At 39.4% G+C, this 25082-nt stretch overlaps 1 long non-coding RNA gene across 1 annotated transcript; it reads left to right on the top strand.

Annotated features, from left to right (window-relative positions):
- The first annotated feature begins 4399 nt into the window (after window positions 1-4399).
- LOC117999865 lies at window positions 4400-23433 on the top strand. The gene is made up of 4 exons (XR_004676335.1): window positions 4400-4453; window positions 21904-21966; window positions 22372-22428; window positions 23390-23433. It is a non-coding gene; the product is annotated as an uncharacterized LOC117999865 (long non-coding RNA).
- The last annotated feature ends 1649 nt before the right edge of the window (window positions 23434-25082 follow it).

The raw sequence follows: 25082 nt of genomic DNA, 5'->3' as shown, positions 1-25082 counted from the left end.
CCTTGTGCTACTTAGGTCCGTTCAATATGTATGCTTATTCTGCTGTCTGAAATATCTAAAAGTAAACCATTCATAAAAATCAAATCACACTCTCTAATTCTAATAGAAATATTACTGAACTCTCCTGAGAGAAGTAGCAAGTTTGAAGATCAAATGATGATACCCTTCCTAACAGCATTCATGTAAAATGTGGGTTTCTTCCCATTTTCTATATACCACAAAGCTCTGACGGTATATAGTGCAACTAATTTTTTCCTTATACACAAGTATTTAGCAAAATCTTTCATGGCATTATTTAAAATGGGAACTCATCTAAAAAAGACAGAAGGCAATTTGGGGAGGTTTCTATTTAAAATGTGGACAAATTCTGATAATTTAACAGTGGACTGCAAAGGAAAAAGGGGCTTAAAAAATAATATTTTTGCATTCGATAACAACATGTCTAGACATGGTCTGAAGATTGAGTCAGTCATATGCATTTATTTTATATACTTCATCAATCCCAAGTACTAATATAAGAATCATCCAAGACAACACGTTTTGGAAGAAATGATTTGTTTGTGTAAAGGACATATCAATGTATGGCCCTCTTGGAAATTTACAGAGGAGATGAAAAACCACTAGAGTGCTTTATAGAGTCCCTGCTGTATATCCATGTTGTGTTTAGCTTTTAATAGTGTTTGTAACCAAAAGATTTTTACAATAATGAGGAACAGGTGCCTGTCACCTGACCTTTTAGGCCTAATTTACAATCCACAACCTGTCACATGAAAAAATAATTGAAAACCTCCTTCAGATATTTCAGTCTTTGCTAATTTAATGTAGTCTTTCTTAACCATCACTCAGCATACCATAGCTTATTCAGTCACAAGTTCATATAGCTGGCAACAGACTTGTCTGCAGAAATAAACCAATACTCATTTTGTTGTTGTTCTTGTTTAAGATGCTGGGAGACAAAAGAACTACTTTTGTAGATTATCAACCAAAGAATATATTAATTTATTACAACAACTAAACAAAAGGCATTCCTTGTGAATACTTTTACATACAAAGAACTATTATTTATTACATATTTCAGCTTGTGGGAAAATGAGGAATGCATTGATTCTGGAAATAACTATTCAGACTTTTGGAAGTTCTTTATGTCTTCTTTCTCTATCTCTTTTTTTCCCCCTTCTCCCCCTTGCTCTCCCCACCCCCACCCCACACACATTTTAAGGCACCAGTTACTTTAGGAGGGAAATCCCTACCTATTCTTTTTTCATCCATCTTTTGTATTCATTATTTAGAAAGGAATACAAAATTGAGCAGTGATTTTTGTTTCTCTTGTATAATCTTGCTACACGTAGCCATACTTAAATTTAACAATGCTTTGTATTTTATAGCTACTGTTTACATGTTATGTATTAGATATGACTGAACAACTCTACATTTAAAATACTGTTTCCATTAGAAAAACTGTGAAGTAGTAAGTGTCAAATGGAGATGAAGAATAAACATGCCTGGTGTATTTATAAAATGCAGAGTCACTTAAAATGTGCACAAATAGGATACATATTTTGCCACTGTTACATTTTACATAGTATACACATGGTCTAAAGTGTATTTAATAATGCGCCTAACCAAGTTAATTAAAGTATTTATGTCTGGTGACTGTGTTAAACACTTGGAGAGGTAGTGAAAGATACAGCCAGTTACTTCTGCTAACTAAAGTTGAAATTATGCACTTATTATAACCTTTTCTAACAATGTGAGAAAAACAGAGTAAATATATTAAATTTGTTTCACAACAGATGCTTAGGTTGTTAATATTTAAGATGCCTATTCATGCTATTCCTGTCTGCACATTTGTCAAAAATGTAAGCTTGAATGCTAATGTTTGCCAGCAGACTGGAGCAGCCAGTATATGAATGTACTACTGTTCTACTAAAATAATATGCAATAGAAATAAAGGACTGCTGCTAAATCATAGCATTAGTACCCACAGCAGATTAAAGGTTTTTAGAGCGAACACCTCAACCTTGGCTTTTTCCAGGCTTAAAGTACAGTTTTTTTTGTTGTTGTTGTTGTTTGTTTTTGTAGCTACGTTTTACTATAGAATAAATCTTACAGTCCTGACACCTCAGAAAAATCCACTTCAGATAGGGTGTAAATTTCAATAAAGTTTCAACTGCACGAGTTACTTCCTCAGTAGCACAAACACTGTAGATTTTAGGGACTGCTTAGGACAAAACCTGACACTGACCAGTCGCCTTTCACTCATTTCTTACCCCTCCTCTGTCTTCTTGGAAAAGTCAGGTCCCCTGGCCTCCAAGGATGCAAGCAGGGAACCCCAGCCAGTCCGGGTAGAATGGTTTTCTCCTGAGAACAGGACGTCTTTCTGTTTCCCCCGTCTCTTATACAACCGTGTAGAGTCCAAGTCTTACAACATTTGCCTGGAAATCTGGAATGCCGCGAAGGAAAGTTCGCCGAGGACCGGCGCAGAGGTCAAAGTTGCCAACCAGGGCACTCTGAGAGGCGATCCTGTGGTTGACACTAGTAAGATTTGCAACGCCCCAGTGGAGGTCCGGGCCAAGACCTCCAGAAAGGGTCCTAAGCCCCTCTCCGTCTTCTGGGGTCATCCCAAGAGTCCTGCTCAGTGCACTTGCCCGGTACACGCGTGTCACTCCCCGTACCTGCCACCTGCCTGCTTTGTGCCTCTCTTATCGTGGTTGCCCAAACCCACGCTCCGCCGCCCCGGGAGCCTCCGCAGAGAAGCGCTCCGAGAAGGCCGCCACGCTAGGGTCGGGACCGCAGGAGGGAGACACGGTGCGGACCCCGAGGCCGCACCTGTGATGTCTCGGTCCTGCTAGGAGAGCAGCACCTCTTCCTGCCTCCAGCCCTACTCCAAACCCACATTCACTCCAGAAGCCCCTTCAGGGCCGACCTCACTACCGCCAGCGAGGGCTCGAGATGCGGAGTGCCGCGGCTTTCAAATCCCGGCTCCAACTTGAGCGCCTGGGCGCCGGAGTGTTCCCGGGATGGAGAAGTTGCCACTAACTTCCTAGGCCCCTCTCCGCCGCCGCTCCCAACCAGCCGCGCGGGCGGGGGGCGGAGGAAGGAGGAGATGGACCGGGGAAGGATGCTGAGCTTACTTGCGATCCGGCGGGGAACGTTTCCACTCCCCCAGCCTACTCCGCCGGGCACCTTTCTGCCAGCCCAGCTCCGGGGCGCACAGAGAGGCTTTCTTTCCCTTTTCCCGTTTGCTTCCTTCGGTCTTTTCGGTTCCCCTTTTCTCTTCCAAGAGGGGTCATACTGATGACCTGAAGGCGTTTGTTCAGCCAGGGTCTGTCAGGCAGGTGTGTTAGGGTGCCCACACCCTGAGATTGAATGAATGGCATCTCCAAGTCCCCCATCCCGTGTGCTCTCCCACGCTCGACCGGCCCACCCCTCCCGGGTTCGGCTGAGCACGAAAGAAGGGGTTCGGAGGACCCTTGCCGCCGGACGGCCACGAGAGGGGAGCCGCGCCGCCCCAACAAGGGGCGCCGTGGGTGGGTGCTACAGAGAAGTTTGGATCGATTCCGAAAAAAGAGAGAGAGAGAGATGAAAGAGCAAGAATGGGGGGGGGGAAGAGAGGCAAAGGAGCAGAACTCACTCAGGCACGGGCGTTGGGGGCGGCGGTGGCTGTCGAGTGCGGGCCCGCGACCAGGAACAGCTCCCCGGGCTGGCGCGCCGGCGTCGGACTTCCGAGGCGGCGGCTTCTGCCTCTTGTGCCGCCGCCGCCGCCGGAGCTGCGGCTGCCGCGGAAGTTAATTGCAACTTGACTTCAAGTTGTCTTCTTTCCCCATCCGAAGTGGGCGTTTAAAGGGGAGAGCGAGGCGAGGAGCGAGCTAGCGAGCGCGCGGGGCCGAGCGAAGGAAGGGGGGGAGGGAGGGGATGTTAACGGGGGGAGGGGGAGGGGGCGGCGGCGGGGGCGGGAGGGGGAAGGGGCCGGCGGGAGCTGCTCTCGGATCGGCGGTCGCCGCGCCCGCAGTCTGGAGGCGCACCGGAGCGGCCGGGGCGCCCTCCGCGGGAGCCCGCAGCTCCCCGGGGCGCGCATCCAGCCGCGGCTCCTTCGGCCCGGCACGCTGCGCCCGGGGGCTCGGCGGACCCCGCGTCGCCGCCGCTCCCGAGCTTGTGCGACGCGGGCTGGCCGGCGGGGCGGCGAGGGCCCGGCCCGCCTCCCCAGCGCCCGCCCCGGCTTCTCCCCCTGGCGGTGGAGCCTCGGCGGCCGCCGGCTACACTAAACGCGCTGGAGCCCGAGCCGAGCCGAGCCCGAGCCGCCGCCGCCGCCGCCGCCGCCGCCGCGCGCCGCTCCCAGGCTCCCTCCCAGCGCGCCGGCCGGGGTGTGGGGGGCGGCGGGCCGGAGGGACGAGGGCGGGCGAGAGGCGCGCGCTGGGATTGGCGCCGAAGACCGGACCCGCAGCCGCTAGGGGTAAGTGTGGGCGCCTGGGAGTACGCCACGGGGTGCGCGGCGCGGTTCTCGACGCCCGCCAACCCTACCCCCTCACCTCTCCCGGGCCCCCACCACGCGCACCCCTCCCTTGCCGCCTGCGGCTTCCTCTTGTTGTTCGTTGTTTGGCTGGGGTTTTTTTGAGGGGGGTTGAGAAGCCGGTGATTGTAGTGTGTGTGCCAGCGGAGGAGGAAGTCAGGTGAGAGGGCCCTACGCACCCCCCGAAACCCAGCCCGCGTGGGGTATATCGCTCCCCACTAGGGGCATGTGGGCCAGTTTTTTTCTCTAGTCAATGTTCGGTCGAGACGCTCTCTCCTAGGGGGCCTCCTTCCCTTACAGCCAGCTCTGTCCATCTCCGTCCATCCTACCCTCGCCCCTCTCAGCACCCCAACTGAGGAGCACGTGGTGGAAGGAGAAGGAGGGAGACCCTCTTAAACACCCCCACCCCGCGCCCCTGCCCATTTGTTTAATATGTATCCTCCCGTCGGCAGCTGTACGTTTCTTTAAAATCCACTGGGAAAAGACCCTGAACTGAGGTCCAATTTCTCCAAAAAGCTGGAAGCAAAGGGGGCAAGTGATGAGAATTTAATGACAGGGGGTGGTGGAGGAGAGGGGCAAGGGAAGCTTCCCAGAAGGTGAATGAAACTCCAAAAACCTCTGCAAGAGCAGAGTGACTTGGAGGTTCAGGACCCCAGGCTAAGGAGAAATGAGAACTCCATCAACTTTGCCCCTCTCCTCCTGCCATCCTCCACCCCCACCCCCACCCCCACCCCGCTGCTAGGAAGCTAACAGGTCTTTTGTTTTGTGTCGTGTCGTCTTGGGGAAATTTGCATTGAGTATGACAACAGAAAATTACTACTGTTTACTCAAAGTTAAGGGGATTGCAGAAAGGAAAAACAGTCTTCTTTTTTCTTCGTGTGTGTGTGTGTGTGTGTGTAGTTGTTAGGTTCATAGCTTGAACTGCAAAACGTCAGTTTGTAACAATAAGGACTGTAGAGCCGCCTCGGTGTATTTTTAGAAGCTGCACTTTCTTGAGTTCCTTTCACACAAGGCTTGCTCTCTCATTAAGTCCCCATACATAATTGTATTTAGAGAGAAGGAAACTATGGAAGCAGGAGGGAGATTGCTAAGATCTCCATCCCGCCAGCGCGGAGCACTGTTTGCAGTGAAGTTCCTGGAAAGTGGCTGTGGGCTGAGAATTCAGTTTTTCCTAAAAGCTCTGTTAGGTCCTCTTCTGTCAGATGTCTATGAATAAAGCACGCCGGGAAAATCCTCATATTCGTGCAGTCTTATTTTATCTTTTACACAGTGGTTGATTCTACTTTCAAGTCCTGGTAACAGCACATCAACTGTGCTGTATTTTTGTGTGTTTTTTCTAAATAAAGGAGGATAGCGCATGTATTCTTGCTGCTTTCTGATATGCCAGTTCTTTCCTATTAGTGATATTGGATTCACTGGAATGTCCATCTTTTTCAGTTGATTGTCATTTTATGCGAAGGCAACAATTCCAAAGACATAAGAATATAAAAAGTTTATGAATTAGTGTTATTTCAGAGAATTAACCTTGTTTCTAAGATGCAAGTGCCCACCTCAACTCCTGGTTCTGTAAAGCAAAGGAAAAAGATATAAATGCCATGGGCAAAAACAAAACACAAGATTTCCCTCCTGGACCACTTTCTGCATACATAGGACCCAAGAGACACCAAATCTCCTGCCTTAATTTACCAAAATGCTGAATTGCCTAACTAGTACCAATATCTCCATCTGGGAATGACATCATTTTTGGAATGGAAAGAATAAATTCTCAGTCTTTAATTACTCCTTATTAGCAATTTCTTATACCAAGCAGCTGATTCTCCAATTCTGAAAGGCTGAAGTGAAGCTTAACAGAAATTGAAATACAAAAAAAAAAAAAAGATTCATTTTTTTTTCCTTTACACACTCTTACATACTCATTTATTTCCCAAAGTTATCAGCTAAGTTCCCCGAATCTAAAGTGTGATACGCTCCCCTGAATTAAACCAAAGGAACATTTTGCCCTGACCTTGTGAATTTGCTTTTTTCCCCCTAAATAGTCTTGAACAGAGAGCTCACAGGCTCTATTATAATACAGGATTATGTAATGATGCGTACAGTGCATTAAGTAACATAACTTGATAAACTCTTTTGTAAACCTTGCCCCCTGGCACATAGTAGGAATACATTAAATACTTACTGAATTAAGATGTTAATGAAATATTGTAATTGGCCACAAATTCAATAGTACTAGGATAAGCCTTTTTTTTTTCCAAAAGAAAAAGGTATTTTGTTTGGAAGTTATTAGGGTAATATATTTCTGCTTCTAGATTTTTTTTTAACAAGTCCAAATTAATTTAAATGGTTGAAAGACAAGTAAATATGAAACATATCAAATGGTCAATAATAATAACTAGTGTCAAAAGCTGATTATTTTCTTAGGACAATAGACAACAAATACTGCCTACTAAATAGTGTGAGAAAGATGCAAAGGAAGGATAAAACAGTACTGGCCTTCAAGGAATTTGTTTGGTGGCAAGATGACATCAAAATGTGAAAAGACAACTCAATGGATCCGTAAATGGATGAAATCAAAAGAATATTTGAGAAAATAGATTTTTTCTTTTTTAGATCAGAGGAAATAGACATCCTGAAGTTCCTGGTTGGAATGTATTTTTGAAGTTAATTTGTCAAGTCAAACCTTTAGGGGCTATCAAGGCAAACACCTTGAGTGAAGGAGAACTTACCACTTACCTACATAAAGGCAGAGATTTTATCTACAGAATAGTTACCACAGGGTAAAGTTCAATGTATATTGTGTGTATAAATGAGGAATATCCTAAGTAGTTCATTCCATCTTTGTATACTTTATTACATTTTTTTTAATTGAACAAAATTGATGCAGGCTTTCCTAAAACTTTCAACCCTAAAACTCCTAAATCCTATAAACCCTAAAACTTCCAACCACTAGTCTTAGTTCTGCCAAACAGAGCAAATCTGTTGTATTAGTCAGGAGAGGCTATCTTATGCCAGAATAACGAACAATTCCAATGTTTAGTGATCTACAATGACAAAAATTGTTTTCTTGGTCGTGCTGAGTCCATTGCAAGTCAGCTGCTCTGTTCCATGTCTCCTCATTCAGGGTCCCAGGCTGATAGAACAGTTGCCATCTTGAACGTTTCATGTTGTTATGGGAAAAATAAAGATCATTCAGAGGGTGTCAGGTTGGCATTTAAATTCTATAACCAGGGGCGCCTGGGTGGCTCAGTCGTAAAGCGTCTGCCTTCGGCTCAGGTCATGATCCCAGAGTCCTGGGATCGAGCCCCACATCGGGCTCCCTGCTCAGTGGGGAGCCTGCTTCTCCCTCTCCCACTCCCCCTGCTTGTGTTCCCTTTCTCGCTGTGTCTCTCTCTGTCAAATCTTTACAAAAAAAAAAAAAAATTCTATGACCAGAAGTGACACACGTCTTTTGCGCTCACAACTAATTGGCCAATACTAGTTTCACGGCTCCATAGAATCATCACAATGAAGCCAGATAATGCAGCCTACCTTGTGCCCCAAAGTAGAGAGCTACGGTGCACAGCTTTTAAGGACTAATATACTCTTAGTAACCCTTGTGCACTGATATCCTCTAGCTAAATGATCCCACCCTGCTCCTTTGTGGCCTAAATGTTTCATTCTTCAGGGTAAACACTGCTGGAGAGGCCACCAAATTATAGGGAGACATGCATACTGTGACTTTTTTCACCATCTATTCTCTCTTTGAATGCAGCGCCACAGTCCCACCCCTTCTCCCCAAATTGCGGTGGCCTATCAGTTTTAAGCCACTTTTTTGTATTTCCTAATATTATATGTATTTTATTTTTTCAAGACTTGTTTTCCGAGAAAGGGTAACATGAACAGGAACCTTTGAGACTTGTTATCTGGGGGAAAAAGGTGTTATCTGAAGATGTCATGATCATGATCAAATTTTCAGAATTTTACAACACAATTAAAAAACTCCCTTGGAAGTATTCATTCATTCACTTACCCATCTTTTTGTTCATTCAATAAATACTCACTTATTGATGCCAGATACTCTGTTAAGAACTGCGTATATGGAGATGATTAAGAGTTCTTCTTTTCAAGAAACATATTTTCCAACTGGGCACACAGAAAGAAAAGCCATTGCAATGCTAATAGAGGCACAAAGTGCTATGGGAACACTTGGGAAGGAGCAAATACCTCTGGCAGGATTTAGGAAAGTTCATAGAGGAATTGAACTAAGTACTGAGGATAAGTGAGACTCTTCTAGGCAGAAAAGGAAGATAGAAGATATTTCGAGGGGCACCTGAGTGGCTCAGTCGTTAAGCGTCTGCCTTCGGCTCAGGTCATGATCCCAGGGTCCTGGGATCGAGCCCCACATCGGGCTCCCTGCTCAGCGGGAAGCCTGCTTCTCCCTCTCCCACTCCCCCTGCTTGTGTTCCCTCTCTCGCTGTCTCTCTCTGTCGAATAAATAAATAAAATCTTTAAAAAAAAAAAAAAGATATTTCAAGCAGAGAGATCAATGTGAGTAAAGGCAATGGGATGACCAGTCTTGCTGTTTAGGGAACTACCAGGAGGAACTCAGTGTGGCTGGAACATGAGATCTTTGGGAAGGATGAAATCAAGCAACTACAATTTGAGAAGAACCTTGTGGACAAGCTATATCCCAACCATCGAATTGCAAACTCTTTTGTCTATTCTGGGCCAAGCATGGAAACAAGTGAACAAAGCAGACCAAGTTGAGACCATAAGCAGTGGTGGATACTGTGGCAATCTGGAGACTATATTCCCTGTCCAATGATGCCAAATGTCAAGTCTTCCAATTGAGGTTACTTTTTGTTTTTGTTTTTTAAGATTTATGTATTTTAGAGAGTGGGGGAAGGGCAGAGGGACAGAGGGAGAGGGAGAGAGAATCCTCAAGCAGACTCCCCACTGAGTGGGGAGCACCCCCCCCCCACAGGTCTCCATCCCAGGACCCTGAGATCATGACCTGAGCCGAAATCAAGAGGTGGGGGGGCTTAACTGACTGAGCCACCCAGCTGCCCCTGGTCTTCCAGTTGTTAAAGAGAGAAGTTGCTAATTTGGTTTTATATGAAAAATTGAAATATTAAATGTTGAGAATTTACTCACATCTTAAAGTACTCACGTGGAGAGAAAACATGTCTACAGATCAAAATCAGCGTAAAGACCACTAGTCAAATGTCTCCTACTGTATGAGATAGGGAGTCATTAAAGATTGTAAGGATGGAAGTAACACCAACCGAAATCTTTAGAAAGATCACTCTGAGGGCACCCGGCTGGCTCAGTTGATGAAGCACATGACTCTTGATCTCAGGGTTGTGGGTTCGAGGCCCATATTGGGTGTAGAGATTGCTTAAAAATAAAAATCTTAAAAAAAAAAAAAAAGATTCCTCTGGTGGCAAAGTGGACAAGAAAATTCTGGAGCCTGGGATGGGAGGCTGTAATTGACACTCCATAACATCATAATATCATTTGAGGGATGATGCAAAACCCTTTATAGTATACAACTTTCCATGTATATAGGGGGCACCTGATAAATATTTGAAGAGCTAATGAATGACAGAGAAAAAAAGCTGAAGTTTTAGAAGGAGGGCACATTTTTTGAGGACTCCTTATGCCATATGCTTCCTTTGTTAGACAAGGTTTTCAAGAGCACAATGATCTTACATTGATCATATGTAATTTTTTTCTCTCTCTGTGATAAACATTATTGGTTTTTAAAAATGCATAAATCCTGTAGCATAGGATATAAAGATCAGCCTAGCATCAGAATATTATCTAGAGCTAAGCTTACTGATCCTACCTTGTAAAGGAATGCCAGCTAAACACATGATTCTTGTAGCAAGCCCTGAAAGTCTGTATTCCCAGGCTTTGTAAAAGTACACTATACCCTTTTGTGTAACTTATGCATATTTTTAGTGAAGGCCAAACTCTGTATAGTATACATTATATATACAGGGGCACATCCATATTCTTAAAGCCACTCAATTCATTGGACAATCAAGTCTTTAAATTCTTAGCAATTTGGCTCTACAAATTGTAATTTTTTAATTCAACTTTCTTGAGGTATAATTTATGGACAATAAAACCCACCCATTTTATGTGTTCCATGAGTTTTGAATACAAAGAAGCAGCACGAGCAGATTATAATATTTTAAGTGATCTTCAGAGAAAAAAAACAGAGACAAAACTTATATTTATATGTATAGGCAAAGCAGCCTTAGGTGTCAAACCACCTGGATTCTAATCCAGGTTCGACTAGTCACTAGCATGACCTTGGGCAAGTCTCTTAGTTTCCTGCCTCAACTTCCTCATCCATTTGGTGGGGATCGTGGTACTCAACTCCTGAAGTTAGCAAATGCCAGCACTTCAACACAGTTAGTAGTCAATAAAGACTAAACTGTGTTTTCTTTTGTTAATGTTGTCATTGTTATTCTAATAGAGAGGAAATCCTGGGATGTAAACAAGAAGAGAAAGTGAATTGACTGGAATGTAAGTGGGGTAAAAAGAAGCAAGTACCTCCTGGGTGACTTGCTGGTGTGCCAAGGGAACTCAAAGCCAGAGAATAATTATGGCCTCTATTTCTGGAATATTTATTTTTTACTGAAAGATTTTGGAAGAAATTATTTTTCTATTAAAACAGCTACACACACAGTGGAATGCTTTCTCTCTTCTATAACTTTTGTGGAAATGTTTGCCAAGTCCAGAACATATTCGCTAGTAACATTTATCTCAAAATTGTTGAAGCACCTCCTATTTTTATATGCTATGAATGCTGCCCAAACGTAGAATCTTTGCCATTAGTAAATGTTTACATTTAAGATGAAAAATGTGTTGGAGTAGGAAAAAAAGTAATAGAGCATGACCTTGGGGAAATAAGTCACCAGGAAGAAAAGAGGAGAACTGGCCTCTAATTCTGATTCTATAACTAACCAACTATCTTGTTGATGTCAGCAAACATCAGGGTGGGGAATGTTTGTTCTTTTCAGCCCTAATTCACACATACTGGTAGATCTCAAACTTTACTGTGTATAGGAATTAAATAAAATGCTTATTTAAAATGCTGATTCCTTGGCTCCATGTCCATAAATTCAGATTTGGTAGAAATAAAGTCGGGATCCAGTGATCCATATGGATTTGGGAAACTTGGGTTGAAAGGGGCAGAAATCCAAATCATAAATGAAAGTTTTGTTTCGCTTTTTATCCTTGAACACACACACACACACACACACACAAGTTGGAAATACAGTGTAAGGAGTGCTTTAGGCATAATTAGGTCTATCTGTTCAGATAATGTCACCATCTCTTGTTTCTGCTTTCTTCTGTGTCAACTTCTGCTTTAACTTCAGTCTTAGTCTACTTCTCCCTTTACTATAGTAAACTAGTCCCTCCAAGCTTCTATTCTGATATAGAAACTCCAACAAAAGAGCACTCCTCTTTCTAAAGTTTCCAGCAAAAGAACTTCACCTGATTGTGACCGTATCAAGTTGTATCATGTACTCATGCAGGCATTTATAACCCTGGTCAAGGGCTATGGTTCTTTAATTCACCAGGCTTGGGGCAAATGCCCACCTTGGATTTAAGTGTGCAGCCACCCTACCCAAATTGTGTAGGCTGGGAATGGGGTAGGTATTGTTCTCCAATATAAATTGGGGATAATTATTCCAGAAATAGGGAATGCTTATTAGCCAAACCTATAAATTTTCCATCCACTACTGTACATTTTTTAGAAGTACTTAGATTAGAATAAGCCAGGTGCTATGGTACAAAAGGATAACAAGTGTGCCACGGTATTGAAGCTTTCAGCCTTAAAGGTGACCCACCCGAGAGCCTGGGAAAGACTTAGGATGCTCAGAGTTCCTGAGCCAGTTGCCTCATACATTTACCCCAGAGTTTTGGGCCAATATTAAACATTTTCTGTGTGTGCCATGAAGATGATTTGTATGCAGGTCATCTGTGACTTGCGCATTGGGAATCAATGGATTTCAAGATCACAAATATATAATAACATTCTTTCTTTTGGATCTTCCTGAGACAACTGGGAAGCTGATTTATACTTGAAAGGGCAGTAAAAGTTCCAGGTATGATACACAGAAGAGGGACAAACAGATAGGACCAGCAGTTGAATCCTACTTTGACTTGGTTATCAGTTTTGTTTTGTTTAGTATTCTTGGACATATGTAGTTTGTTCTATCTAATAGATATAGTCCTAACGTGGACCTCAGTATGCCTGGCTTCTCTTAATATTTGGAACATAAATGGTTGCACATTATATAAACAATGGAAAGGGGTAAGCTGGCAACAGCATGGAACAGAAAACGGATTTGACTATTAGTCTTGAGATGTATTTTAGGTATATTGCATGCAAGTTTATGGAAGAAGTGAATTCCGATGAATGAATTATTAACTCATTCTTTTAAGTGAAGAAGTTACTATTATTTTCTTAAACTCATTAATAAAGTTAGTAAGTCTGCCTCAGCATTTTAGTATTGAGTCATTAGTTTCAGATGGCTTCGGATGACCGCCCCCCCAACTTTCCCCTCCACCAAAGCAACCCAATACACAAAATAAAGTGTTTTCAACAAATGGTGCTAGGATAACTAGATGTCCATACAGAAAACAAACAAACAAAAAACCTTGATTCCTACCTCAAACCATACACAAAAATTCACTGCCAGTGGATTATAGATCTAAATGTACAATTAAAACCATAAAGTTTTAGAGGAAAACATCACTTGGAGATAGACAAAATTTCTTAGATAAGCCATAAAAGCAATAACCATAAAAGAAAGACTAGCTAAATTACATGTTAAAATTAAGAACTTCTCATCTGAAGGAAAGCAGGGGGATGAGTAAAGCCTAAAAAACCCATGATTAAATAATCATTACTTCCAGTGGGATTTTCTCTCCAGTGCATTAGTTCAAGTTCTTTTGACTTGTAGGTGGTAAGTGATAGAAGCTGACTCTGTGAGCTTAAGTGAAAAGGGAAAAGCACAACTGGAGCTTTTCATGGAATCCAAAGTCAAGGGTGCAGTGGAGTTTCAGGAATAGATGTATTGAAGTGCTACAGGGAACCCAGTCAGTCCTCTCTCTCCATATTTCTTCTCTGTCTTTCTCATGGCAATACAGTTACTTCTTCTCCTCAGTTACATAGCAGATCATGATTGCCAGTTGTTCTTGAACCATGGATGTTTTCAGTCAAGCCACCCAGAGAAACGCCCATCTTTCTGTCTTCACAATTCTTAGGGATGAGTCTGATTGGCTCACTTGGATCCAGTGACCATCCTTAGTCTAAGAAACTATGACCAGAGGCAGGATGATATTTAAAAAACATAGCAACTCCTTTTATCCATGGGAATGTAGGGGGAAAAGAAATAGCATTCCAGTTGATAGTCTCTTCTCATTTCCTCTTTATTAGACAAAAAGCAGAGTTGATAGAAGTTTGTACTTGGTCACTTTTTAATGGCTACTAGTTTTGGTATATTGATATACTATCCCTTTGAGTATCTAATAACATCTCTGCTTCTCTACCAGTTGACTGATATATATTAAGGGCCATAAACAAAATTAGTCCATTTTAAAAGCACGTTCGTTGTAAATTATTAGCCAAGATCTATTCAAATGCAGACATGCTTGGTTCTAGTCTGGATATACAATAAAATTAATTTAAATAACTTTAATCAGCTTCAAAAACAGCAAATTCCAAGACAATTAGGTTAACTTTAAGAACTCATATTTATTGAGTTAACAGATGGTAAATTAAAAAACAATGAAGCTAATTTTTAAAATCATTCATTGAATTAAAAAAAACAGACATTTAACAAAACTGTTTTTAAGCTGTTTTTTTCATCCCAATATGCATATTTTAAGATTCCAACTTGGGCAACTTCTGGGAAGACACAAATGAGTTGCACTATATGAACATTCTTCTGGTGAATTACTTTTTTTAAGGATTTAGAACCACCTAAAAAAGAATTTTATGAATCAACAATAAAAATATAGGAAATAAGCATATTCTAGAGAGTGGAAGGAATGAAGAGGCTACTTCATCAATTCCAGTTTGCTCTCTAACATGCTCCTGTGGCCTTCTATATTGCTGGCCTTGACACACTTTGGGAGTTTCCTATGCTAGCAGAGTGGACATACCTTGGCAGTTTCCTATGCTAGCAGAGTGAAAGTTGTTCCTGGCCAGAATTGCATTTCTGCAGTTTAATGGTCAAATATAAGACTTCCCTTTGATGGCTTCTTGGGCCTTGTGCACCAATGACTTGAAATATATTGTAAATGCTAGAAACTGACTCTGCAAGCTTACAGGAAACCGGGAATTTTGTGAAAGTACATTGAAGACCTGGGGTCTTCTTCTCTTGGGCTCCCACTTTCTTGGGTCTCCTTGCAGTTTTTGGAAATGGAGCAATGAACATATCCCAACACATGAAGGATACCAGAAACTGGTTGTTCCCATATGCAAGTTCAATCATTTCTCCCACTTCCTGTGGTTTTATAGATGGAATTGGAGATAACATCATGGATACATTAAGATACATCATTTGCATTGTACTTGCTATTATTAGTTTTAACATGATGGCATATTTAGAACTATAGTTATATATGCAGACATGCAGTTATTCCATAAAAATATTTGGAATAGATTTGTTTGAATAGCTGGTTGATCAGTTGGTGTTACAGTTTTTTCTTTAGTTGGAGAGTTGCAAACTGTAATATATTTATTTTATGGTCCTAGTAACCCATTATCTAAGATCTGGTTTTACTTTACGTTGTAAGTCCTACATTACTTGATTGGTAATGTTGAGAATCATATTTACTTGTTTTGATAGACCAATTTATTAGTTACAATTTGAGTTAAAAACATTTAGAAATATAAAAACACATTTATTATTGAAATTACAGTAGTAAAATTATCTTATTATTGTGCATTTGAAACTACTTAGCCCCAGCCCCTTTTCTCCTTGAAATAATTGTTTTTATAATAGCCTTCTGATAATATGAGGCTTTTTAGGAATGCAATTATAACAATATAGCAGGAGGGACTATATTGTTTTTAATTAAACAAGAATAGGTAAAAATAAGAATAGATTGTGACTAAATGAAAAATTCAGTAGGTGAAATTTCTGTTTTACAGAAATAGAAATTAGGGATACAGAAGAAAAACTTCATAACTAATCTAAACATCCAAAGAAAATGAATAAAAGTTAAAAGGGTAAGAGGAAATTGGATAGACAAATTATGGAGGTCTAACTTAGAATGTAAACTCCTTGAGAGCAGTAAGCATCTTATTATAACCCTACCCCCAACAGAGGGCTTAACACATAGTATATGTTATTAGTATTAGATAAACATTTCTTATATTTGTGAATAAAATAATGGGTGTTCCCCTGAAAATAGAGCAAGTGGATCAGAAGTAAAAATCAAAGTTTATAACAGAAGAAAACTTTCTATGTATAAAAACTGCACTAACATTGTAAGGTTCTTTTGAGCAAAATTAAGGGGTAGAAATAATTGCCCAGCCATAGGCTGGTAAATTTTTAAATTTCTAGAACAAACAAAATTCCTACAAGTGTCTGAGAAAAAAGATATATATTTTTGTAGATTGTCTTCATATGTCTTTTACAGAACAAGGACATTTTTAAGACCTAGTGTAAATTTTTACATAATTTTAAGCAAAACAAATTTGATTCTTTAAGTTTTATGCCTACCTGGTTATTGGCTCATACATAAAAGCAACAGAAAAACATTTTTAAGTCGGGAAGATGTCAGAAGTATAACAACTAAGAGTACTTTCTGTAAAAATTGCAGAGATATCATCTAGATCACTAAGTGGTCAGATATATAAAAAAATCAAGAATAGGAAGTACCAGGAAAAAAGCTTAGTGCTAACTAAGCACTGAGGGTCAAGACGAAGTAATAAATGAATAAAATATAGGGAAAATGGAAGTGAATTAAGAATTGATGTTAATGACTAGATGTTTTTCTTTACTAAGGGAGCAAAGTTTCCAATAAAATAATCCTAAAAGGAGATTTTTTTTTAAATTTTAAAAAAAGAGTCTGTAATTAATAACCACGATGTGGAAAAAGGAGATGGAGAAAACAAAAGCATTAGAAGTTGTTGCTTTATATTTATTAATTTATTTAAAGATTTATTTATTTATTTGAGAGAGAGAGAGAGAGACATCGTGGAGGGGGAGGGGAAGAGGGGAGGGTAGAAGGGAAGAATCTCAAAAAGACTCCCCACTGACCAGGGAGCCTAACGCAGGGCTCAGTCTCATGACCCATGAGATATTGACCTGAGCCAAAATCAAGAGTCAGACGCTTAACCAGCTGAGCCACCCAGGCACCCTTGTTGCTTTATTTTTAAATCATTAGATAAGAATGCATTTAAGGGTAGTCGTGAACAATTTAATATAGATACTAGTTGAATGGGAAGAAGAATATCTATTTTATAAGTAATTGTAGGAGATAAAACAGTTCAGAAGACAAAATGGAAAGGAAACAATAAGGAATTATTGAAAAGAAGAAAGTATAAAATAAGTACAATCAAGCTAAAAAAATTATGACAAGTATAAATGTCTTAAATTTCTCTATTCAAATGGAAAGATCTTCACATTAAATTAAAATGAAAGTCTTATGATTTGGTAGTGCTTAAAAGATTCATACTTAAAGAAAAATGACATGGAAATACTTTTTAAAAGGGCAAAGATTTTGTAGCCTAACATGGTCACAAGCAGATTTTTTTCAAAAAACAGTAAATAAGACAAAAAGGACTATTTTATAATTATTGTTAATGTAATATTAGTAAAGGAATAATGGCACTGAAAAATAATGCATTAAATAAGCTTAAACCTAAAATAACTCAACATGCTTTTTAAAAACACAGTAAAGCTCATCATAGCAAAATAATGAAAATAACGTATACCCAAGCAGTGCAAAAGTTTACAAAATTAGAAACTAATGAAATATTTCATATTGGTAAATTAAATAAGAAGTAAATGATTATTTTCATAGGTTGTTTTGTAAAGCGTTAGATAAAATTTAATACTTGTTCCTGATAAAATGATAAGAAGAAAAAATAAACTATTTTTTAGTATGATAATAAATATTTTTAACTAATAGTCAATATTAAAATTAACATAAAATACTACAAATATACATGTTTAAAAACAGGCATGGGGTAGAAGTTGGTCTAATGGTTCTGTCATAATAATGTTATTAAACATTATTTTTAAAGCCCTTATCAATATAATAAAACATACTAAAGAAAGAAGACCTTGGGGCACCTGGGTGGCTCAGTTAGTAAAACATCTGCCTTCAGCTCAGGTCATGGTCTTGGTGTCCCCGGATTGAGCCCTGAGTTGGGCTCCTTGCCCAGCGAGGAGTCTGCCTTTCCCTCTCCCTCTGCCCTCCCTGCCCTGCTCGTGCTCTCTCTCTCTCTCAAATAAATAAATAAAATCTTTTTTAAAAAAATAATAAAGACCTATAAAGAGTGAAAAAATATACATTATCATTATGAGTGGAAAAATATTTTTGTAGCTTGAAAACCCAAAGAAGTGAACAAAAATGTGAATAGACTTAATAAATTAGTAGAATATTGGCAGACATATGACTATTAACATAAATCAGTAGTATTTCTACATATTAGCAATGATTAGCTTAAACATAAACCTCTAAGAGATACTTATTTTACAAGAGCAACAAAATGTATAAAACTCTGAGTTTAAACAGAAATATGTTACCTATCTAAATGAAACTTTTTGAGAGCTATAAAAATATTAAATTACTCAAAAGATTGGTTTCTGGTGTAAAAAAAATAACATTTTAAAATTCTTGGGGCTCCTGGGTGGCACTTAGAAGTTAAATTTCTCACTCTTAGTTTCAGCTCAGGTCATGAGATCGAGCCCTGAGTCAGGCTTTGCACTCAGTGGGGAGTCTGCTTGAGATTCTCTCTCCCTCTGCCCCTACAACTCCTCTCTAAAATAAATAAATAAATAGATAGATAGATAGATAGATAGATAGATAGATAGATAGATAGATATTGTTAATTCTTTCCAAAGTATAGACTTAATGGGAAATATAATAATAATGTCTCTTTTGTTTTTTACATTTTAAAGTAATGGTGAGAGGAACTTGATTTTGACATAAATCTGGAAAAGAAAGTAGGCAAGAATAGTAAAAATCAATTCTAAGAAAGAAAAGTAATGAGGACAGACTAGTCTTATCAAATATTAAAATATAAAGTTATAATAATTAAAACCATGTGATACTGGCACCAAAATAAATTAATGAGGCAAAATATGTGGTCAAAATAAATCATATTTTATATAATAAAGGAATATTTGATAATATCAGAACACAAATCAATGGGAAGGGAAAATATTTTACAATATATGGACTGATAAACTGGAAAAAAATCAATTCATATACTCATGATACACCTATAATAAAATAGCAAAAAAAGTAAAATAGCAAAACTTAAACTGTAGGAAGTCTAAAGGGATTTGTTTTTATAAGCTTAGAATAGTGTAACAAATTGCAAAAGTAAAGATAAAATAGATTTGGTTATATTAAGACAGCAATAAAAAAAAACAAACACCAGGCAAGGTACCATTATTTGAACATAATGAAAGGGTCAATAATCATATTATTAACAGAAGCTTATACAAACTCCACAGCTAAGAACTAATACAAGAGATAAGAATAGAAGAGAATCTAGCCAATATATGAGATAAGACTAAAATCACATTTCACAAAAGATGAAATATAACACATTTGCAAACAAATAAAAACATTCAGCCTTACTAATAATCAATTGGATATACACTAAAACGAAAATAAGCTGTATTTAGGTTTAATCAGTTATTTTAAAATTAATGTCAAGGATTTACATTCCCAGCTGTTATGGATTATTTTCATTTGGATCAACTTATCCTCTGAGAGAAAGTGGAAAACCTGGATAAAATCTAGCAAATGTTTGTTTAAAAGCATCACAGAGATTCAGGGCAGAGAGAGGATTTGAGAAGCGGAGAACCCAGAGAGCAGGGAATCCAAAAGAGGTAGTTCTAATAGGTAGTTAGAAGCTAAGGTAAAACCCCACTTGACAAAGATGTGATCACCCAGAGGCTCAAATTATCTCTACAATTTTTCATACACAGGGTCAGGCAATAAAATTACTAGCCATACCTGTAGATTAGATAATAGACTTTAAAATATCTGTGATTAATAAATTAACAAAATTAGATGAGAAGATAAAGAATTTGGGTATATTATTGGTAACTATGATAAAAATAAAATGGAAATTCTGGAACTTAGAAATAAACTGACCTAAATTAAAAATTCAATGGATGGGTTTAAGGGCAAACTAGAAACAGCTGAAGAACAGATTGATGAACTGGAAGGCAAACCAATAGAAGATTTAATGTTAATAATACGCAAAATCAGCAAAGTACACTAGAAAGTGGTTTCTTCTTACATAACTGGTGGCATATAAATCTATATAATACTTTTTAGAAATGCTTTGGCAATGTAAGTCAGATATTAGGACAAAAAAGATTCATATCTTTTGATCCAGTAATCTTATGTCTGGGAATATCTATTAAGGAAATAAGTTTCTGGTGTGTTATGTATAAAGATGTTTACTACAGACTTACTCATGATACTAATAACTGTGCAGACAATGTTTTAAGTGCTTTACTTCAATTAATGCAGTTAATCCTCCCAAAAACCCAAGTAGGTGGAAGTAGTTACTACTAACATCCTCATTTTACAGATGAGAAAACTGAAACATTGAGAGGTCAAGTAGCTTGCTCAAGATTATGCAGCTAGTGAGTAGAGAAACATTTGAACCAGGCTTTCTGGCTCCATAGCCTGCCCTTGAATCTGCCCTGGGCTGTTGGAAACAACCTAAATAGCTAACAACTGGAGACTTGTCAAGTAAGTAATATACCCAGTCTATGTAATATTATGCAGGTATTAAAAATGAGCATCATGAACACTTAGCAACATAGGAAATACTTCTGATATAATATGAAGAGAAAAAAATCAAAATCGTAGAACTACAGCAAATTAAAAAATATGCATATAAATATGATTGAAATCAAATATTCCCAAAGGCTAATGACAATTATATGACATTAGTAGCACTTCTTCCTTTTTCTCTTCTTCTGTTTTTCACTTTCTCAAAATTTTAATAATGTGTGTTTCATACACATGCACATATCTATCTATCTATCTATCTATCTATCTATCTATCTATCTATCTATCTATATGTATGTATTTCAGTCGTTGTGCTTCATATATAAAATACCACTAACTATACATAAAAAAGCAGGAGAGTGTATTGGGTAAGAACCCGGGCTCTGGAGCCAGACTGCCTGGGTCACCACTTCCTAGGTGTGTGACCTTGGGCAGGTTGTTGAACTTTTGTTTCTAAGTTTCTAAGCTTATCCTGTAAAATGAGGATAATTATAGTACTTACAGGGTGATTGTGAGGATTAAATATGCTTAAAATATATTTAGAACAGTGTCTGAAAGTTAAATATGTAAGCATGATCTAGTATTGTTATTTTACAAAAAAACCTCATCATTTTAGACCCCGAGTGACCAGACAAAATGACAGTTCCCTCCTGCCAGTCCTCTGATAGGCACACACATTAGCGACAAGTTTTGTTTCTATATATAGATCCTTGTCCTTATTCTGAATTGCCCAATGCAGAGCTGTCTAGGAACCAAGAACCATTGGCTGAGGGGGCACTTCTGAACTCTTTCCAAGAAGCAGTGATAATCAAATGTCTGATATGTTTTCTATTTTATCTTGAGGACAAGAGTGATTGAAACTGCCCATTGAAGCCAACATTGTACTAACATCAACATCGGTAAACTAGAGAAAATATTTATCTATTTCCCCAATTTTTACTCTTCTCTGGATGAATGACTTTTTACCAGCTCCCTGATCTGACAGTTTGAGTAACAATAGAAAGCTGTTTATGAAATAGGACATCTGTTGTAACTTAATTTTTCTGAATTGAACACCCCAGGGGGCCTGAAAATGTGTTTTGGAACTTTTTTCCACCTGGCAGATCCAAAAAGTTCAGAAGATTTTTATAGAATTTCCTCTTCCCTTAAAATAGTTTCATTGAAATTGTAAACAAACAAACAAAAAATCTGTTGGATGCCAAGATTTACTGTTGGCTCTCTTAATGGCTAATGAAGTGATAAGACCTTGCAATAACACTTGCCAATTAAAAACTAACAGGTGCTTGTCAGGTAGAATATTGCAGTACCTATTAGAGGAAAGGATGCAGATAGGTATTTCATACATTTGTGAGAACGATCACCTTTGATGTGTCTGTCTGGTTTTCAGGATGTTGCAGGTCTCTGCTCTTGTAAGATTTTGGCTGCAGAACCCAGGGCTGAACACCTCTAGGTGAGTTAGCTGTTTCCTGAATACTGTCTGTCTCCTACCCGTCTCTGTCAAGGCCCTGCAATGTTCATTGGCAATGTCCTTTGGTTAAACTCTCTAAGAATTCTCAGTTCTATGATACGGTAAATGTCTAACAAATTGCTTTAATGTCTGAGCTTTACATTGTTGCTAAAGTTATCGTTCCTTTTGGGGTTATTCATGGAACTGGATCTATCTCTGGATTTGTCTTCCCCACCCCCACTTTGTACCAGGATTTACCACAAACCTTTCCCACTCTCTCTCCTAACAGGCATGTTCTGTTAGAGCGCAATACCACTTAAGACAGATTCACTGTCTAAGTCACAGGCCAGCATTTCACAGTGATGACTGGTCACATGGTAATAGTGAAATTCCTTTCCCCTTTTGCAGAAATGGATCAAAAGACTCAACCAGCAAATGGTGAATCAATGACAAGTCAATAATAAGGTGAGAGATTATGTTACTAAAGGATGACCTCAAGATTATTACTATACAATGAATTAATTTCTTATGTAGATAAATGCTGGACAATTTATTATTGCCATAGTATAACTGGAGGTGATTTCATGTGTTTGTATCGCCACATGAGGTTAAATGGAATTGGGTATGGTCCCCTCTCTAACATGTAATCGGTGTCTGAATTTGCTGAAATTTCTAAACAATTCCGGGCTTCAGGATCTCCCCTTGAAAATAGGAGCAATAGTATTTATCTGTTAGGCTATGAAGGCAAAATGTTAGAACAGGAAAACACCTGACACCCAGCAATCACTTCATGAGTGCTAGTCCTCCCTACCCCTATTTATGTAGATAGAAAATAAAGAGATAACAGAGAACTCTGCTTTCATCTTCAAATATATTATTCTTCATTGATTATCTAATGAATAGAACTGTTGACTCAGAAAATAGGTGGAATTTTCATCTTTCCAACCTTCATTCTTTTTTCATTTCTTAGAGCTATAAGCTGAGAGCTGAGTGCTGTGGGAGACAAAAAGGAAAGTGATCCTATTCTCATGGAGATTGGGATCTAAAAAGGATATAAAACCTACATATATATATTTTGTATATATATAAAACATATATATATATATATATTTAATGCCAGTAGAAAGACAAAGTATTGTCTTCGTTTATTAGAAGGAGAAATTATTTTAACTAGGGTTATCATGGAAGGCTTCATGGAGGAGGTAGTGACCAATTAGGCTTTAAAGAAGAGGTACAATTTGGGCAGCAGTGAGAGAGGGGATACAGTGAACCAAGACTACTTGAAGTAGCATGATTGGGTGGAAAAAACAGTAACCTGGGACTGGGAAGACCTGGGTTGGCAATACCTCGGTTGAACTACTCCCTGGCCTTCAATTTCTTTATCTGTGAAATGTGTAAAATAATCTCTGCCCCATTGGTCTTTCAGGAGTCTGGAGAAGATCAAAGGGGAGCTTGCATATGAGATCTCTTTGGAAACCCTGAAGCACTCTGTGAATGAAAAGGGTAAATTTTTTCTCTGTTCCCTTGTACCATAAACTCCATGAGAGCATTTGACAGGGTCAGTTGTGTTGGTCTTTAAAAAAAATGTTTCATGAAGTATAAAAAAAAAAAAAAAATCACACTATAAACCTTAAGTCTTTACAATTTTTATTTGCCAATTATGTGTCAATAAAGAAGGGAGAAGTTTTGATAAAACAATGAAGCATTGATTGAGTGAAGGAATCCATGAATGTTATGGATGTTATGTCATGTCTGTGTCCCCCGAAAATTCATATGCTGAAATCCCACCTCCTAAGAGGTGGGGTCTTTGGGAGGTGGGACCTTTGGGAGGTAATTAGGTTTAATGAGGTCTTGAGGGCAGAGCCCCATGATGGAATTAGTGCCCTTAGAAGAGGAGGAGACACCAGCACTTTCTCTCTCCACCATGTGATGATACAGTGAGAAGGCAGCCATCTGCAAGCCAAGAAGAGGGCCCTCACCAAGAACTGAATCTACTGGTACCTTGATCTTGGACTTCCCAGCCTCCAGAACTATGAAAAATAAATGTCTGTTGTTTAAGCCGCCCAGGTGTGGTGTTTTGTTATAGTAGCCTGAGTGGACTAAGACAGTGTGTAAGTAAATGAGTGAAAAAAAACAAAGGCACAGAGTAGGAAAACATACAATATGAACAAGGAATAAAGGGTTATCTTTGAATGTATGTGGTGTAGCTGGGTGTTAGGAGTGTAACCCATAGCTAGGTGGATGGATGGAATGCAGTGGTCCTCAGGGTATGTTCTGTGGACCAGCAGCATCAGTATCATCTGGGAACTGGTTAGAAATGCAAGTTCCTGGGCCCCCACCCAGGCCTACTGAATCTAAAACTCAGGGGTGGGGCCAGCAATCTGTTTTAGCAATCCCTCTAGGTCATTCTGGTGCAAAGTAAAGTTTTGAGAACCATTACTTTGTACTAACATGGGGAGTCTGGAAATTATTCTGCTGTAAATTCAGTGTTAATGAAGGTTTTTAGCTGTGGATGGATATAATCAGAGCTGTATTTCTAGGACGATGAGGCATGAAGCTTTGCCTCAAAGAATTTATGGCTTCAATGTAAAAAGCACCACTGGAAATACTGGAAAACACATTGTATTTGCCAAGCCCCAGAGTGAAAGATTTTGATTTTTCCTGATTCCAGATAGTATCCACATCATCAGCTAAGAAGCAAAGCAGAGCAGGCATTGCTCCCAGGCACTGGAGAAACCAGCTTGGTCTACAGAGACCAGGCAGGATGAGAAAGTTTCTGTGAAAATACATGAGTTAGGGCGCCTGGGTGGCTCAGTTTGTTAAGCGACTGCCTTCGGCTCAGGTCATGATCTTGGAGTCCCGGGATCGAGTCCTGCATCGGGCTCCCTGCTCGGCAGGGAGTCTGCTTCTCCCTCTGACCCTCCCCCATCTCATGTGCTCTCTCTCTCTCATTCTCTCTCTCTCAAATAAATAAATAAAATCTTTTTAAAAAAGAAAAGAAAATACATGAATTAACTGTCAGATATGGTCCTAACTGATCTTAGAGTGGCCTCTTAGTCCTGGCCAGCTGTGGGGAAACATGAAATGGAACCTCCCCTGCCAAGACAAATGGGCAGTGC

This window comes from Mirounga leonina, unplaced genomic scaffold, assembly GCF_011800145.1.
Source record: "Mirounga leonina isolate KUSES-001 unplaced genomic scaffold, KU_Mleo_1.0 Mir_115, whole genome shotgun sequence".
NCBI lineage: Eukaryota > Metazoa > Chordata > Mammalia > Carnivora > Phocidae > Mirounga > Mirounga leonina.
This window is presented reverse-complemented; position numbering and strand designations above follow the sequence as displayed.